Source organism: Megalopta genalis, chromosome 1, assembly GCF_051020955.1.
Source record: "Megalopta genalis isolate 19385.01 chromosome 1, iyMegGena1_principal, whole genome shotgun sequence".
Taxonomy (NCBI): Eukaryota; Metazoa; Arthropoda; class Insecta; order Hymenoptera; family Halictidae; genus Megalopta; species Megalopta genalis.
This window is the reverse complement of record NC_135013.1, coordinates 28,481,324-28,499,927: the sequence shown is the minus strand read 5'-3', so window position 1 is coordinate 28,499,927 and position 18,604 is coordinate 28,481,324. Positions and strand designations below refer to the sequence as shown.

The 18,604-nt window shown below is 42.8% G+C and overlaps 1 protein-coding gene across 5 annotated transcripts in view; it reads left to right on the top strand.

Annotated features, from left to right (window-relative positions):
- Positions 1–18,604, top strand: part of LOC117222301 (ras-related protein Rab-37) — a 172,929-nt gene that overhangs the window by 85,404 nt on the left and 68,921 nt on the right. The window contains exon 1 of one of the 5 annotated variants that reach the window (XM_033473933.2): positions 6,687–6,764. The exons of the other annotated variants lie outside the window; for them this stretch is intronic. The gene's annotated coding sequence lies outside the window, so the exon portion shown is untranslated. Of the gene's footprint in view, positions 1–6,686; positions 6,765–18,604 lie in introns of those variants that run through there. 5 annotated transcript variants of the gene reach the window in all.

Genomic DNA, 18,604 nt, shown 5'->3' with positions numbered 1-18,604 from the left:
GTTCCTGAAGGAGTATCGAGAGGGAAAGGTACACCGAGGGATTTATTAGATCCACGGGGTTAGGCGACTCTAAATGATCGAAGAGCAGCCTAACGGATTTAAAGGAATTCGAACGATTTAAAAGATTCCGTGAGGATCATCGGGGGATCGTTACGATGGTATTGGTACGCACACGCGTGGACCGTAGACATGCATAATTCACATGGATTACACACATGAATTACAAACATGAATTATACACATGAATTACACACATGGATTATACATATGGATTATACACATGGATTATATACATGGAGTACACGCATATCTGCTGACTGTAACAATTGCAAAGGCAATTACCACTTATGCTATTCGTCATCGTCCGCAATTAAAATGTCTCGTCTATTAATTTGCCACTTTTTAGAATATTTGAAAATACCTGGAACATCACGCGCCTTTTATCTTTTAAGCAAAGATTGAATATTCTACGCATTTCATATAGATCCAAATGTAATTCTATTTATTTGTTCTCACTTATCTCAAAATAATTATATTAACTTAAAGCTTCGTTTTTCGAATGATCAGAAATTTTAAGACGATTCGACCAAGGCAGTATTCTCACGAGCGCTCGAAATGCGACAGAAAGCAACAGACCGGAGCTTCGCCGCGAAAGTGCAAGCGTAAAACTCGAGATCAGCATTTGTTCACGAGACTCGCAGGCTCGTAGCCATCGCTAACCGGGGGTTGTGCTAATAAACTCCGGCCCCCGGAGCTCGCTCGCAGTGGGACGCCCGATAGCAGGCTTTAGCCACTCTGTCTTCCCTTCTGTGTGGATATAATTCGTACACACGCGACACGAGAGCAAGCCACGAACGAACGGGTTGGAGAAGGATAGCCGGAAAGAGGGTCGACTCGAGAAGGCGAGACGGAGAGCCGGGGGAGCGGGAAGAATGGAAAAAGAGGGAGAGACGGCGAGGTTCCCGAAGTGAGCGGCGCCGATGGAAAAGGACGCGGAGTCCCACGGCGAAACCGGCCGATAAGCGTGATACGATAACCGGGAAATGAGTAGGTGCTGGTTCATGGTCGGCGAATTCGCGAGCAAGCAGGAAACGGAATTTTACGGCGAGCCACGGCGATGATAGAAGCGCGGCGCGGCTCGTTCGGGGACGCCGTTTCCGCGCGAGCACAAAGGAAGAGAAGCGGTTCGGGAAACGAAACGCTGTGCACGTCGGTGTCGACGGCTGCGAGCGACGACGATTTCAAATATCCGCGACAGAACGCCTGGACGGCCGGCGCGACCGGCTGCAGACGGCGCGCAAACGTCGCGGAGTTAATTAAAACTCGAGAAGCGCGGCCGGGACGAAGGCTCATCGATGAACGCGCGACCGTGAAACTTGGATTCTTGCTGCCGCAACACTGCCCCCGGGGAAAAAGTTGCGTTGATTACTCCGAATGGCACTCCGGATGCTCGGATCGTCATTAAAAGTTGCCGCGGAACGATTTCCGTAAACTCGTTTACATTCGATAAATCATTGGACAATTTAAGTTCTCGCCGTTCATAAACGTTTCGCGTTGGGGCGGGTTCCGTCGATTTCGATGCGCGTCAACCGAAGTTACGGGCACGGTCGTTTCGCGCAGGAAATTAGAAGTGCGGGACAGTTTTAACGCTGAAGGCGGCTGTTTATAAAAGTCGCACGAAGTGACACGTACATCGAGTAAATATTCGTAATACAAATATGTGTAATAATATAAATATAAATATATATATTTAATTATATTAAATATTATTATAATAAATTAATTATATAATATATTAATATTATTATATTAAATATATATAATATATATAAATAGAAATATATAATAAATAATATAATAAATATATATATATATAATATATATATAAATGTACATTTACAATCGGAATAATTCTTGTTCGATTTGGAAACGAGTTCGACAGGGAAGATGAACTTTGATCTCGGTTTTCCATTTTTCCGCGTACGTCCATGGAAATTTTGCACACTTAATTGAACGATCGGAGAGGTAACATTGTTTATTCGAAGGATTTTACTAGAAAAAGCGTGCAAAGAATACTCGGTTGCGTAATTGCGAAACAGTCGAGCACAGAGTTTTCAGCTTAGAAGAGCACAAGATGATCGATACGCGTTTGCAAGATCGATCGCAAAGGGGATAGTCGAAATTACGCTCTCTAACCTAAAGATTACGAACCCGTGAATCTCCGTGGATCAATACGCGATCGTGAAATAAAAGGTCAAAGTGTCGAGGTGCCGGTAGAAAAAGCGGAGGAAAGGAAAGGCGAAGAGGAAAATTTCGAACTAATGCAATTTCTTCGCACGTCCGACGAACGTTTGAGAACCGCTATAAAATGAGGAATCGTCGAACTGCGAACGGTCTAAATAAGAATAATGGAACGATAAAAAGCGAGCCGCTCGATTTTATTATCCTTTCGTTTCCTACGAGACCTCCATTGGCAGTTCGAAGGGCCCGGAGCCGCCATGTGGTCAGTTTCGCACACGCCTTGCATTATTCGGACAGTGAATCGTGCGGATGCGCCTGAATAATGGACGCAGGAAGCCGTTGGATCAAATCTAGACGTCGCGGCGTTCTGCAATATTCAAAAGTCGCGAAACATCGCGGCAGCCTCAAATATTATGGTGAGCGGGACTCGCAGTTCGAGGAATACTTTCGCGGACTGTCTGTCGTTATTTCAAATCGTTAACATTAAACCTATCGAAACCAAATATGTAGTTGATAGTTGCTATTCATAGTATCAATAGTTTTATTAAATAAAATAAATTAAACGTTATACTATAATAATAGTATATTTTATATAATAATATTATTATAGTATATTTTATATGTATAGTATAAAATATGTTATAGTATGTTTATAGTATATTTATAGTATACGTTATACTATAATAATATTATTATTATATAAAACATACTATTATTATAGTATAACGTTCAATTCGTTGTATAAATTTCATCTGAGCTCAATTTATTGCATTTTATTCGATTGTGTTTCATTTTATTTCCTTGTTTTATTTTATCTATTTTATTTTATCGTATAACATGGGAGGTATAAGGAAATCGACCACTTGTAATCCGTAAGGAAATCAATCAATCCTATTTACTTAGATTGTGCAGATTTTTGATTATAATAGTTGCTTCGGCAATGCAATTCATTCAATCATTTACGAGAAAAATTTCTTCATAATTTTGATAATCACCGAATTTAGCTTCAATATGGCCTCAATATTTATAAACTGTGTTACCTTTAACCCTTAACCTTCCCGAGAGCCATGTGAAAGCACAATGGGCCTCTCATTAGGGAAAAAGCGCTGTGTCAGACCTGTCTAAGTTTTCATTCCGAAATATAGAAAAATGCCGGTCCTACATGACAAGGTCCTTTTCAAAATCCGCAGTCGATGACGTCCATGATTCATGCTTTTCCTGTTACGCATCCGAGACGAAGAAACGACTAACGAGGTAAATCGGATGCACAGTTGCGGAGATTTCATGACGACCAGGTCGAGAAATGCAGCTTCTAGGCAAACACGAAAGAAGTTCCTTCGTTAACTTTTCTCTCTGATAAAGTCGGATCTTTCAGGCATTACCCTGGGTCGTTAAACGTTCGAAATGTATCGCTTTCACATAACATTTCGCGCACTTGAAACTTCAAGAAAATAAAAAAATCATCGATTTCTTTGCACCGTTAAGGTACAAAGTACCCCTCGAATCAATGACCGCTACTAGAAATGACGCGATCGAAGCTTTCCTTCCCGGGAAGATGGTGCCGTAAGCAGCACAATCAAAACTTTCCTGCCCGCCCGATAACATTCCTCTCGAAATCACGAGCAAGGGATCCCGGAGGACATCTATTTCCCATGGATACGCGCACGCTCGGGATCTCCCCCGAGAAATGCGAGGCGTTGGACCGGTGATCATCGGGAAATCCCGACAAGTTAAATGGCTCGCGATATTTCTAGGACTTCCTCGGAGCATCCGTGCGACGAAGTTGGCTTTCCAACGGAGCTGGTCCTTCCCGATGCAAAACCGACCCGGAGTTATCGAAACCGTCGCGCCCCGGAGGGACGGCCGGCCCGGCCCGGCCCGGCTCGAGCCGCCCCGTCGCAGATTCCCAACTTTTTCTCTCGGAAATCGGATAAATCGTCGACGCGCCCCCTCAGGGGGGTAAAGACCGGTGGTCTTTTTGTCGGGAACGAGCTGGCGCGATTCGATTTCCATAGAAGTCGATGGGCTGCGGGCAATTCGTCAATTCGCGTCGAACGGGAAGCCGACTTGCGGCGGCCCGACCCGGCGCATTCTTCTTCTGTCGGATTATCATTTGTCTCTGCGTTCTTCTGCCCGTGATATCGATCCTCGTTGTTTGCGGGCTCGGCTTTTAAAGCACCTCGACGCGTTCGACGCTTTTCGGTCGGAGTTTGTCTCTTCGTTGATTCATCAACTATTATAGATTGATTAACCTGTCGGACATTTTGACGGCACACAAGCAGCTTTTGACGGCAATTAGATGTATCGGCGTCTGGTCGCGGCTCGATCTGTGCATTTCGGTCGTATGCAGTCGTTCGGTAAGTGAATTAACCCTTTGGTTAAATTGAAATTCGATATGACGAATGATACTGTTTGCTTTCGATCTTACGGTAGAACTCTAGTTAGCTGAACTCCGTTTATACGATTGAAATTTTCGTCAATGTCCGGTTTTGTGGATCCGAGCTTTCCGGGAAGCCACTTATGTGAACATGAACGCCAGTTATTAAGACGCAAAGTTGTATGCAGCGGGGACAGTCGGTCTGTCACTGTATTTTGATGTGACGCACAATTTGGACAATCGTATATTTGAAAGCGCCTAAATGAGCGCACGTGGCTCGTTATTTTGTCTTTAATCGGAAGAAAATAAGGATCGAACGCAAAACGATGGACTTGGATGAGACGATTACGATCGCCAGGATCGCATGAGAGCATCTTTGCATTGCTGAAAATCCTCGAACAAACTGATCCTCGCTTTCAAATCCTCCGAAAACGCTATCGCGCGAGGTTCCGAGCACCGCAGTAGCAAAAACACTTCGAACTATGGAAACTGATACCCTCGGCAGATTCAGAAGATCCAAAGGAGGATGGTGGCAATCGGAACCGAGATCAATTCTGCAAACTAATCGTTGTCACGAAGTTATTTCAGAAACCGCGGATGTTGAGGCAAATTTTTCTCGAGAACCGAGCTCTTAGAGAAACAATTCCACGAAACCGAAGCTTATTATTTTCCAAGAGACTAAAGCTCAATCGAACATTTTTAAATTCAATGAAAATTACGTTCAAAAATCCTCAAAGGAACACGCCAGTTCTTTCGAATTGCTCTAGATGCAACGCCATAAAAGTCTGGATCTGGATCAAGCAATTTACTGATGAAACTACTTACCTCCTTTTAGCTATCAAAAGCCTTTTCGGTCACGGATCCTACTTTGAAATCCTCAAACGACCTTTATAGGGGTTCCGAACTACTCTGAAGATCGTATCGGAGAAGCTGATTTGAAGTTCCGACTCGACAATTGTGGACCGGGTCGTTCGTGGACGGCCCTGACGAACCCAAAATCAAGATGATCGTCAGCGATAGCTTAAAGTAAATGGAATGAAGGTGAACACTTCGATCGATCAACCAGGATCCTCGGTAAAAGTACACAATTTCGAATGTTTTCCAATCACTTCAGGTTTCGAAACATTGCTTTAGAGTTAGTATTAAAGAACGCACCGGAAACAGCTGAATGTCGATGTTCCGACGGGATCGGATGAATCATTCACGATCGAATCTGAAGAGTCCAAAGTCAAGTTGCTCGCATGCGATTAAGGATCAATCGACGATCAGGACACCTCGATCAATCGACCAAAAACCTGAACAAAAGCACACAATTTAGCACATTTTGAAAACTCATCGTCCCCCTTCAGGTTCCACAAATTGTTCCAAAGACAGCACCAAAGAAGACACCAGCAAGCAGTCACTACAGATAATTCCACTCGATCCAAGGGGATCATGATTGACCCCGAAGGACCCGACATCGGTAGCTCGATCGATCAGCAAAAGTCCTCGAGAAAAGTCCGCAACCCTCAACCAACCCGAAGAAGTTCCTCAATCACCTTCGATACTCGTTTTGAACAATCTTCCGAAATCCCCTCGAAAATCCGGCGGCTCTTCGGGTGTCCGAAATAGCTGGGAAGACGGTGCGAAGAGAGCCACAGCGAGCCGAGTTACCCCCGGACGAAAATGGACCGGGCGATCCGCGCGGTTGGCCCTGAAAATCCGCGGGCGCGCGTGGGTTCCGAGGGAAGGCGAGGGATCGAGAGATCGATGGTCCGGATCCGGGCACCCCGGCGGCGGCAGCTCTGTTCCGGGGCTGCCGGACAAAACCTGTTGCGAGCGTGGTGCTCTGTTCGGAGGGTGCGCATGCACCGGCGTGGGGCGGCACGCGCGCATCAAATGATCGCCATGGAAACGCCGAAGTCTCCTGGCCGGCTCGAGATCAGCGCGCGGCTCTGCGAGCGTGTGCGTCCCGACTCACACAGAGCCAGGCACCCCGAAGGACCCCCTGCGGCTTCAGGTGGCGGTACTAGGGGGTAGAAAACCCCTCGTTCAGCGTCACAGTGCCGACAGTTTCTCCGAACTGTCCAAGTCGGTCCGATCCCGCGAACCGCGCGCTCCGCCTCGCGAAAACCGCGCGCACCGCTCTCGATTGCTCCCTTCTCTCGTGAGTGTTCACGATGGATCCTTCCAAATCATATCTCATTTTTTTCTCTTCTTTTCTTTCTCTTCTTTACTTCCGCTCTCGTTGTTGTTCTCGATGTGCCTCTCAAATCGCTCGAATTCTCTTTCAAATCGATCGTTTTATCGTCGTTCCTCGCCGAACGAAACATGGATTCTCGTTCGCCGCTAAGCATTGACCGGGACAATCGTGTCCCGTGGAAAATTATTGTGCGCATCTGTCGCCGCAACAAGTTCTGCAAAGTGTAATTCCTAGCGGCAACGATCCACGAGAACGTTCCGTGCACTTAACGATCCACTCGGCCCGCAATCGCCGCGTTAATTTGACGCGGAAGCCGGATATACTTGTTGTTCGAAGAGCGCGAACGCTAATTCGCCAGAAAACTTTATATATATATTTTGCATAGATGTTTCATCTATCTCGAATCTCTTTTACTTTTTTCCTTGTCTCATTGCATTTGTTCTCGTTGTTGTTGTTGTTGTTGTTGTTCTTGTTGCGTTTCAATTCCTGTCTTTTATTTTGATAGGAAAATCGCTTGTTTGTTGTTCGTTGTTCAGCGAAATGTGGATTTTTTCTCGAGCGATCCGTTCGATATGGATCCGAGAGGCTGCAGGAATTTCGCGTATTTATGTTTGCTTCGTGTGTCGCGATTGTTTCACGGTTTCGAGCGGCGAGAGAGTTTGACGAGAGCAGTTGGAAGAGAAGATCTATAGGAGTGCTCGTTGATTGTGCGGATTTAAAGTGCGGGGATGGTCGTCAGCGACGTGACGTGAAAGAGATACATATCTCTTCCCACCTGACGGTGTATACAGTTTGATACTTCTTTGCCTGTTTCATGTTCCGCGAGAGCTGTGTTTTATGCAGATCGAAGGACCGGTGGATCAGTTTGTTGTGGTACTTTTTGCGTGTTGCAGCTGCGACGAAGACTGATCGCCAGGCTTTTAAGATCTATCGAAGTTTCCATTGGTCTTGCCGCGGCTTTGCAATCGCTTTCTCTTTATTTTGTTAGACACAATGTTGGAAGAAGATGTAAATTGTATCTTGACATATTTATCAATCCTCGCGTCGGAATCTGTCGATAAAATTCTTCTCGTTAATTGAGGAAAACGCGCGAACTCGTCGTTCACTATCGTTTTCAGCGAATTTTTATCACCGTTATACCTCCGCCAACAATTTTTCTGCTTCATTGTATACACAGTGATTTTTGTCCATGTATTTTCCAATTAAAAATTCAGTGCGAAAGTTGTCCGGTTTTATACGATCATTATTTAATATTCTTTTGTATAGCGTTCGTGTCAATTTTAACGTAAAATTCGAAATATACAGACACAATTTGGATAAATGAATGTAACAGCTTTCCGTGGCCAAATCCACGAGTTACGTGAATTACATTAACCTTGTGTTGCGTCTGTCAAATAATTTTCGAAACGACAGAAATCGTAACAGAAATAAATCCGGAAGTATCAGTTACGAGAAATCGATAGAAATAAAAATACTCGAACACAAAGCGTTTGAAAACGTGTGAAAAGAAGCTACCATCCAGCGAGCGTGAATTCTCGAAATACTATACGAAACAGCGGGAATTTGCTTTCGTTCGAAGCAAAAATCGTGGATGTTTTTCATCGAAAACTATGCTTCCCTTTGAAGCAAGAATCGCGGATGTTTTTCTGCCAAAAAAATTTGCATTCCCTTGAGGCAAGAATCGTGGATGTTTCACGCCAAAAAATTTGCTTCCGTTCGCAGGCAAAAATCGTGGATGTTTTTCGCCGAAAAATTTGCTCTCGTTCGAAGCAAAAATCGCGGATGTTTTTCACCCGAAGCTTTGCTTCCGCTTCGAACGAAAATCGCGGACGTTTTTCACCGAACGCCGCGGCGCGTTTCGTTTCTTTGCGAGCGAACCGTCTGACGGAGGGTCGACGCGGCCGCCGCGACGGTTTCATAATCGACGCGCGGAACTTTAATGACGGTTACTCGATAACGCGTATCAACGCCGCGATTCACCGGAAAACGGTGCTCCTTTCACGCGGTCTGCGCCCGACGTCGGATCTCCCGGCCCGAAAAGCGTCCTATTACGGAAAATTGCGCCGAGGACGCGGCCTACGTCGAAGAAAACTATGCCGTCCGACGAGCACGAGCCTCTGCGGATTTAAACGCTTTGGTCGCGAGCCTTCGTTGCCCCCGATTATGGCAGTCGAAATCGATTAAAGATTCAACATTGCGAGGAAGCAGGGTTAAAATCAACGACTCATCCCAGAAATTTGTTTCCAGTTTGACAGATTTCTGCACGGATTCTTGTGTGCAATTTAGGAAACAAATGCAATTATATTCTTTTTGCACGATTCACTCTTAGTCGTCGCGTTTGCGACGACGCTTTTCGAAAATGTATATTCGAATTCGATTTTTAAGGCACGTGCTCGTAAAACTGTCTGGTAATTTGATCACGAGTTACGTGCTTTTCCGTTTCTGTATTCCGAAATTAATGAGTATTCTATTATTATTCGAGTAATTCATTCGAATAAAGAATTACTCGAACAATTTATTCCAACAGAGAATCAAGCGAATAATTCGTTCAAATAATTTATTCGATTAAAGAATTATGCGAATAATTTATTCGAATAACAAGTTACTCGAATAAATAGATAGAATAATTTATTCGAACAAAAGAAATGATTCGAATAAACAGCTAAAATAATTAACGACGAATAATGAATATTTATTCGAGTAGAACGTTCGATTAAAAAGAATTCATTCGGATAATTGTCTTACGTGAATGTTTGTTCGAAACAATTCGAACTACAGACGAAATCGAAATAACTAACTAAATTAGTTTCTGTTCCGAAGGAACATCGATTATCTAGATTCTTCTCGTGATCTCCGACGAAGTACGTGACCAAAAAATGCAAAATGATTGCGAAGGCTTGGAAAACGGCAGCTTTATCGTTAATGGTCCGTATCCTGACGGGGGCCAGAGGCATCCGGATCTATTATTGAAGCGTGTAAACGAAGGAGGTCCGAGTCGATTTCTCATGTAGTACTGATTATGTTAATGATGCGATGCGATTAAATTTCTGATATTATAACGTGCACTTTTAATGAGGATACGCCGGAGCCCGTGCAGGCTCCGATTCCAAGGCTTTCGCTCGTGTTTTTGATCCTCGTTAATTTACATATGACTTCATGCCGCAGCAAAATAAATATTACAAACTTAATCCAAAGGAACGAGAGCCGCGTACGGGTACTGCTAACTGTAAATCGGAACTAAATCAAGAGATATGGTATTCTCCACTTCTGAACATACCTACGAGCAATAACACAGTACGTTCAAATCAAATCTCTTGGAACTGCAGCAATCAAAAATCACGATAAACAAACGTTTGAATCACAAAGAGTGGAAGAATAAAATCTCGCGCTACCGAGCAATAAGTTGAAATAATAAATTTGCGTTTAGCAAACGTGTGCCGTTAAAATTGCACAAAAGTTACGGAGACGGAACGATACTTTTATTCCGACATTGTCAGAAACACTTATTTTAGCTGACGAAAGGAACATCTTCTTCGTTCCGACTGTAATGAAACAGCCTACGGAAATAGAAACGCTCGATCCATTTAGAACGTTTCGCTCGGAGACCACAGGAGCAATTACGATTACATCAATATTTAGAGGGGGAATCAAATTCTTTCGCGGAACGGAGAAAAAGGGAAGGTGGCGAAGCGCACGGAAAAATCGGAGAAATGATTCCTAGATTTATTTTCCTGAAAAACGATCTCACTCGATCCTCTTCGACTCGCTCACACCGTGCTCCGCGTCGCTGCAGTTGCGACGCGGTTAAACTGCACGAATTAGACGCTTCGAATCGAAACTGATTCTCGTTCGCCAGCGATTCGTGTTCCCTCGCACCGAGGAGTCACGTTTCAAAGGGCGCAGTTTTCCGGAACTTTCGGTTGCGGAAATTCGTAACATCTGCGATCCGACACCGTCGCGCAACCTTTGATTCGCTGCTGGCGAGAGGAAATCGAATAAAGCGCACAATGTCCAGGTGTTCCTCTGCGAAGATCGCAGATTTTCCGCGAAAAACTGCAGTCGATTGTCTGACCGACGCTTTGAAACCTGAATTTGTGATACGAGCCTCAATTTTATTCTTAATATAATATAACAATATAAAATAAAAAGAACGAGATAAAAATATTCTAAAATTCTCCCGATATATTTACTATCTTCTCTATCAATTTTCCTTTTTCAATTTTGCCACAAATGCATAAAATCCTATTCAGTAGTTACTTAAAAAACGAGCATCAAGCACAAGTGTCCATCGAGCTCATATTTTGTTGTGTACGTCGCCAATGAATCGAATTACTATCGGCAGGTTTCTTTAAGTTTGAAGCCGATTTAAATGTAATTTCATCTGTAATTGCAGGTTTGATTCCAGAATTGTTTAAATAAAACGCGTTTTCAGTGCTCGTACGCTCCCAAAATCGAGTAAAATAAATTCTGCAGTTTCGGAAAAAATTCTTACGTGTCGATGCGCACAATGTGAATTTAATTAACAGCTTTTCGAAGCTTGCAAATGACGTGGGTTAAATAAATGAAGTCTTAGGAATCGTAAAAGGTAAATTCTGTCTGCATTTCTCTTTACGGAAAAAAATCATTTGTACGGATACACGGTTTTTTACAAATACATTGAAACTGGTTGAAATTTATTTTCGATATCTTTTATGGTTTACGACTCGCGGCCGTTACTAAAAGTCGCGAAACGGAATAAATTTCGAATGGAAATCGACGCGTCTAATAAAAATAAAGTAGCACAAGATATTGCACGTTTTATACCGATTCAATTTTCGCTCGCAATCAAGCTGCAATCGTTATCATAATTTCTATTCCCTTTAATAAAAGCACGGGAACAATGTCGTCTCTACAGAGAAAGCATCTCCATAAAATGTTTAAAACCTTTTGGCATCGATTACTCTCCCACTACACGTTCCACGTAAACGTGACAGAAGCATGATGTCGTCTTTTGCGACGGATATCGATAATTCGTCCAACAACAATGAAAATATTCTGCAGAAAAGAAACGATCGGAAGAACAGCGAACGCCGAAGAAACGGAATAACAAAATGCGATTAAAGATCCGATGAATATAAACTTAACATCGTTTCGCAAGCAGAAGCATAGAAGACTTGTGTCAAGCATAAGTTTCATACACGACACAAAACATCTAACTGGAAAGGGAGTAGAAAATAAATGCGACTTGCGAGGGCGAGATCGAAAGGTCGAAGGACACGGCCTGACTCCGTGAGAGAGCATCGTCCATGGAAAGTTATCAAATATCCACTCCCCTTTCCATAAAAAAGAATAGTTCGCGAGCTTTTATCGAGCGAGGGATTGGAAAAGATTGTCGGCCGCTTTCCGCAACGCATGGGAAACTGTTTTAACCGTTCTATGAAGATCGTCGGTGTATCTCGGTACATCGCGACAGGTTTTTCCCTTCGCCGTCGAAGGGTGGAATTTTTCTATCGGAGCTCACGGATCGACAACGGGTTACGGGATCCCATAAAACGCTTATCCGATGCGCCTCCGAGGCAGGTCGATCTCTCTCCCCACCCTCCCTCTCCCCCCGTTTTATCGGTACCCGACCGGAGGGAACAGCTTTCGTACCGCTAACGATCACTCGCGGGGAAAATATTCCTCTCGGACGTTCGCGTCCCGGAAAATTTATGCGGCCAACTGTCGGCCAGACGATGTTGTGATTACGACGGCCGAATGCAAATGGCCGCGAGATTTGTACGAACTCGTCGATTAAGGTCGCGTTAATGATTAAAAGATACAGTGGAAACGGAGGATTTCCTCGCGGACGAGTTTGACAGATTCGCCGCGCGATGTTTCTCTTCTGTGAATTTCGAATCGCGCGAACAGGCGTTCCGGTGTTTTAGTAGACGTGGGTGAGTTCAATTTTAGACTCGATTTTACGGAACGTTTTGGCGGATCTATGGGGAAGCTTCGTGATTGTATTAGAAAAATAAAAAAGCACATTTTCGTGCTCCGATGTTAAGGAAACGATTCAAATCTTCACACCGTCTGAGAAAGTCTTTTTATCAGCTTCTCATTTTTACAAGGTTTTCGAACGCATTTAAGCTTTTCCTTCACGAACGTAGAATTGTTATTAATTTTTAGAAAACATATTTGATGATGCCCCGGAAGCTAAAACAAAAGAATTGTATTATAACAGAACTGCAACGTTGAAAGTTTCGTTAAAGACATTAAGAACGTCGTAAAAACGGCATCATTATCATGTTAAAGATCCTTTTGAACAATGCAATCTGTACATAATTACCAGTATATTACAAAATCACGGTAAAGGGGGTACGATGGCGTCCTCGCGAGTTATTGAAAATTCTTCGGAAAGTGGCAGCACGGCGTCGAAGAAAGCGAATCGTTAAGGAAGTTCGCAAATGATTTCATAAAATTCTCGTCCTCCGATTCTCTACGTCCGCGCAGATTAATTTTAGCGAAACCTTCCGAAAGCTGTTATCGTTACCTTAAAATCGCCGATCCGATGAAACGAATCCGATCGAAAATGTGCGAATTGACACGCGGATCGCTTCGACTGGAAACATTCGCTTCGACACGCATTTGACGTCATCCGTTGTTAAGGCGCCGAGTAGAGGGATTTCCTCGAATGTTACCGTTTTCACTCGGACGAGAGAAAAACACTCCGCGGAAACGTATCGTGCGCATTTGTAGCAGCAACAAGTTCTGCAAAGTGAAATTTATGGCGGCGTGAAGCGCGGCAACAATCCTCGAGAACGATTCGCGCGTATTTAACGATCCACTTGATCCGCAATCGCGGGATCGGAAAGCATTGTTTATTTTTCGTGCAGCGGCCAGGTCAATTTCATCCGAACGCGGTGGTCCGATTTTAATCATTCTTGTTATTCCAGTGGCACGGCGATTAATTCGCTGCGATTCATTTTCTGTGCGGCTGAAAAGTTTCGCAGAGAATACGTTTCTATTGCGGCACATTTTAATTGGACAAGCATAATGTGGAAACATTTCCAAACTTTTCAGCAGCTGTTGATAAATTAAGTTTTCCACGTTGGATTGTATTCTGATCGCGCAAAACCGATTTTACCGAGTTGTTCTCGTTAGCTCCACGGCTTTCATCAGAAATAATTGCAAAAATGATGCGTGCAAATTTTTACTCACAATACTGCGGTTCGAATGTGTGCATCAAATTGGAGCACTGTCATGATGGAATTCGATAATTACCTAGACCCAATCTAGGTGTAGAAAATGGATGAATAATGAAAGTATCAGAACGAACCTCGTAAATCATTATTACAAATAAAAATTGTCTATATGAATCGTGAGAAACAGGAGCAAAATAGACATTAAAAGTAATACAAGAATATTTAAAAATTCTCGTGATATATTTACTGTCTCCTCTCTCTCTCTCTCTCTCTCTCTCTCTCTCTCTCTCTCTTTATCTAGTTACTCAAAAAACGAGCATCATTCTCCACTGAACAAGTGATCGAACCACTCCGAATCGAATGCATCGAGTTCATATAAATGCTGTTCTCCGATCGATCGTCAACTTTGATCCACATTAGCCTATATCATATTAGCCTAACGATCACCGTTGCATAAGGGTTAATTGTCAGCTGCTTAGCAGCCGGGACCGTCTCGAGATTCAGGAAGCTCCTCGGAGGTTCATCGGCGATAAATCAAAGGCAAGCCGATTTATTGGCGGTGAATTACTGTAACCGGCCAAAGGAAGTGGCGGTTCACATGATCGTAACCGCTCGACCGGCCGATAGTCATCGAGATAACGATTAATCACCGCGAGGAAGCCGCTTGTTTCGCGTTATTCTCTGCTTGTGATCCCATCGGCAACCAACCGCCCCGATCGAAGGAATAATTAATTGGCGAAGCTACTTGGCCCGAGCCGAAATCTATGCTCAGGCTGATTAACCGCGATCGGTCGTGATCATAATTTGTTCGGGAACCGAGAAAATTGTGAAATAATTGGAAAGATAAAGTACCCGGAAAGATGAAGTTAACCTAACTTTGCTGTATTCTGTGTGCTAATCGGGCATTGTTTCATTTATGATACAAAAATTCAATTTTCGGTAGGCTTCTTTTCTCGAATATATTCGTCATAGTGCACTAAACTGCATGTTCAGTATTCTAAGGAGTGATTATACTTTTCTAAAGAATAGTTACAGAAATTATGCTCTTTTTGTGACGTACTTCCATTGCCACACTTTAATTAGTAAATCAGTAATGATGTCTGGTTTCTGATTTTTTTTTTACAATTTTTCGTATTTTATAAATATGTTGCACAGCACATATTATAATAGAAATCGTACAAAGTTTAAACAGATCTAAACCTGTCATTATTATAAAACGATATACATTAGTTGCATTTAGGCTCGGTAGGTCCAGTGATAAAGGAATTTTCATATTCTTTTCGTTTTCATTCGCGAAGAAATTGGATAGGCGAAATATGAGACAAGAGTATAATTATTATTTTCAATTTATTAAAATTTAGATGCTTCCTGCAAGTGATGCAGAACATTATTTTGCATAAATATCCACGGCGTTCTTGATAAGGAATTATGCAGTTCTTTTTTTAGACATTTAGAGTCCTTCTCGTATCTCTGCAAATAGAACATGCTTCAAACAAATGTCTCACAGATAATTCAACTGGACAGTTGGTACTGTATGCGTGTTTCTTATCTTCGTCCGACACTACAATTTGTTTCCTCCTAGATAAGAACACCGTTATTATACATATACTACTAAAAAAAGTTATAGCATAGAAAAATTTTGGATAAAAGTTGGCCAACTTTGACTAGCGATAACTCCGCGAAAAATCATCGTAGGATGATGATCTTTTTTCTACATTAAAGTTTGAAACCTCTACTTTAAGACAATGTTCATGGATTTTAAGTTTAATGCACTCTCGCCACTGTAACCATTTAAATACGAGGCCATGTTTATCGTATCGAAAATTATCATCTGACTTTTTATTAACTGGCTTTCAATTTTAACTTTGTGCACATCTTCGTGTCATCTTTACGCGCAGTTTTTCTTCTACAAAGTATTGGTAATAAAAGTCGATGAAGGGTTGTTTCTGCTGATTGTTGACGTTTGATACGCTAGAACCGCTGATTCTTCTTGGAGAGCGTTTTCCACCGTGTCTCGAAAATAAGCTGCAGCGGACAAAAAGACGGAAATCGCGGCAACGCAGACAACAAAAACGGAATTATTCATCCCGGGGCTCTCTCTATAATTCCGCTTCGTCCTCGCAATTTTTCCAACTGGCACGTAACTCGCGCAACTGAATTACCGGCGGTTCAGCCCGGAATGAAAAAGCAACATGTCGCACACGTCTTCGCGAGGGAACCTGTTTACATCGCGAGCTGTTCATATCCTTGCTATCTAATAAATTTCCTGACACAGGAGTTCCGAACCCCCGGCCAGAGGTCTGCGAAAGTTCTCGCGATTCGGTTCCTCTATGTCTCGATTTATCTACAGACTCGAATGATCGTCCACTGCGTCGATAACAATATTTTTACACCGTTGTAACATTTGCGAATTCGCAAGGTTCGAGCTCGCATTTATATCGTAGGAAATATTTAGGACGTTTGACAATTATTTTTACACGCCAAAAATATTGTCGAACAAAGTTTTCTATTATTCAGAATACATTTAGGATACTATTATATTATCTGCGACTTTTTTAAATTATTGAGCAATGAAATACTGAAAAATGAACTGAAAATTCTTTGTCGTCTATGATTTCCTGTAAGAAAGAGATGTTTGTATTTTCTTCAATTATTAAAGAAACCGCGCTAACGTCAAACAATTTTCAACGATTAAAAGAAGTACGAATCGAATGCAGTTTTTAAGAAGAACGTACAGAATATTTGAATAAACAATCGCAGGAAACTATCGGAGCATGCAAATATCGATGCAAGAGTAAAACTGAACAATCGCGTACGAATGCATAATTGAAATCTACGCAAGAGGCGGCGGGTTTATTCGCAGATATTTCGTAAAAAGTTATAAAAACGAGTGCGATATTGTTTCACGAGGAAAAATAAATCCGCGCGTATATATATATATTTTTTCGCGGGATTTTGCATAAAGATCCGTGGTCCGTCGACGACGGGCTGAATAAATAATAAATAGGAATAAATAATGATCTGGAATCTGACAAACATACCGAGGACCGTGCGATGGTGTCACGTTCAGCGTGAAATCGGCCATGAATATCACCGTGACGTTACAAGGGTATAAAGGGGGTTGAACCAACCCCCGTGCACTCGTGTGCACATGCTTGTATTTCGGCCGCGGGTGCAACCTGGACCCAATTTTTTCCGCTTCGCAGACAGCGTGTATCGATTATCGGATCAATTCATCGGGCTCGAGTTAGCGCGTCGGCTGGCTTTAAATTACTAATGAAGTAGACGCTCGACGTCGGACTCCTGATGACCGACTGACGATCGTCTAACGAATGGGCGACGACGAAAACAAATTTGCTTCTTCGGCAACGTAAATCTTTGGATAACGATTGCATGCTGTTTTTCTTGATTATTTTTTAGGAAATTTTAGACGTTTCGTGCTTGAACACTCAAAACTAACGATCTTTATTATGTGTAAGTATATAGTAAAGTAGACCGTCTAATTAATAAAAGATTATTTCTAAAGAAAATGTATTTATTCCATGCACAGTGGTACTACGATTATCCGAATCTCTGATATTTGAATGTATTCCGTGTAAATTAATTCATTTAGTTTGACATGGAAGCTAAGGAAATGTTCTATTATTTGAACATTTATGGTGCAATAATACGCTCAACACAAGTGCAATAATAAACTGCAATAGCGCGCAATAGTGTTAGAACGAAACAGTTACGCAATCAACATATAATCAACGCTTAAATCTCAGAATTGAATACTAATCGTATCAGTTAAAACACGTCGCACACAAAATATAGGAGACTGTAATTGTTATAAGTAGACAGTGGATTTTTATGCAAGATAAAAATCGTCGTATTAATAACAAGAAGCAGGAGTCGAATATAATGATGCTCCTTCCCTTGATAAATTTAGTGAATTGTATCATTGTAACACATGTTTGAAAGTCTTCGAACGTATCCCGATCTGCTAATTATGGCAACAAATGCATCAAATTCGCAGTCCAATTATCAATCATCGTACACGAGCGATCAAAAGAACGTCCAAAAAAAACACGATCCAATGGGACTCGGTAAATTTGTACGAACAATCGCTTGCACCGAACCATTCGCGTAGAGGTGACGTTCGAAAGAGGAAGTTGTACAAAGCCGCATAAACTTGCGGGCAACCGAATAACGTTGTCCAGGTTTTCTTCTAACTGGCGGCGCGCATGATAGCGAGCCCCGAGGATAGGACAGTAGCCGACTTTCCAGTAGCAAGTATCTGGCCGTCCAACACGATTTCAATTACATCCGAAGCGGTTAATCCCGGCTCTCTCGACCGGCTCCCAATAAGCAACCTTCCTCGTTTGAGCATCGCCACGGTCTATCCGGTCACGCGGGCCGCATCTATTCCGCCTAACTAATTAAGTCGCTAATGAAATGGTAATTGCTTGAAAGTGCAACCGGGTCCGTCGGCCCCGGCCGTTCTCAATGGCCGGCCCGGCCTGCTGTCGGTGCTCCTTTTGTCAATCGTCCGAGTTAATTAATTGGAGAACGATTCGCGCTGGCTGAACAGAAACTAGCCTGCCTCTCTGACCCCCCCTTCCCCCCCACGCTTTCTGCGATCCCGTCGATCCCCCTCGC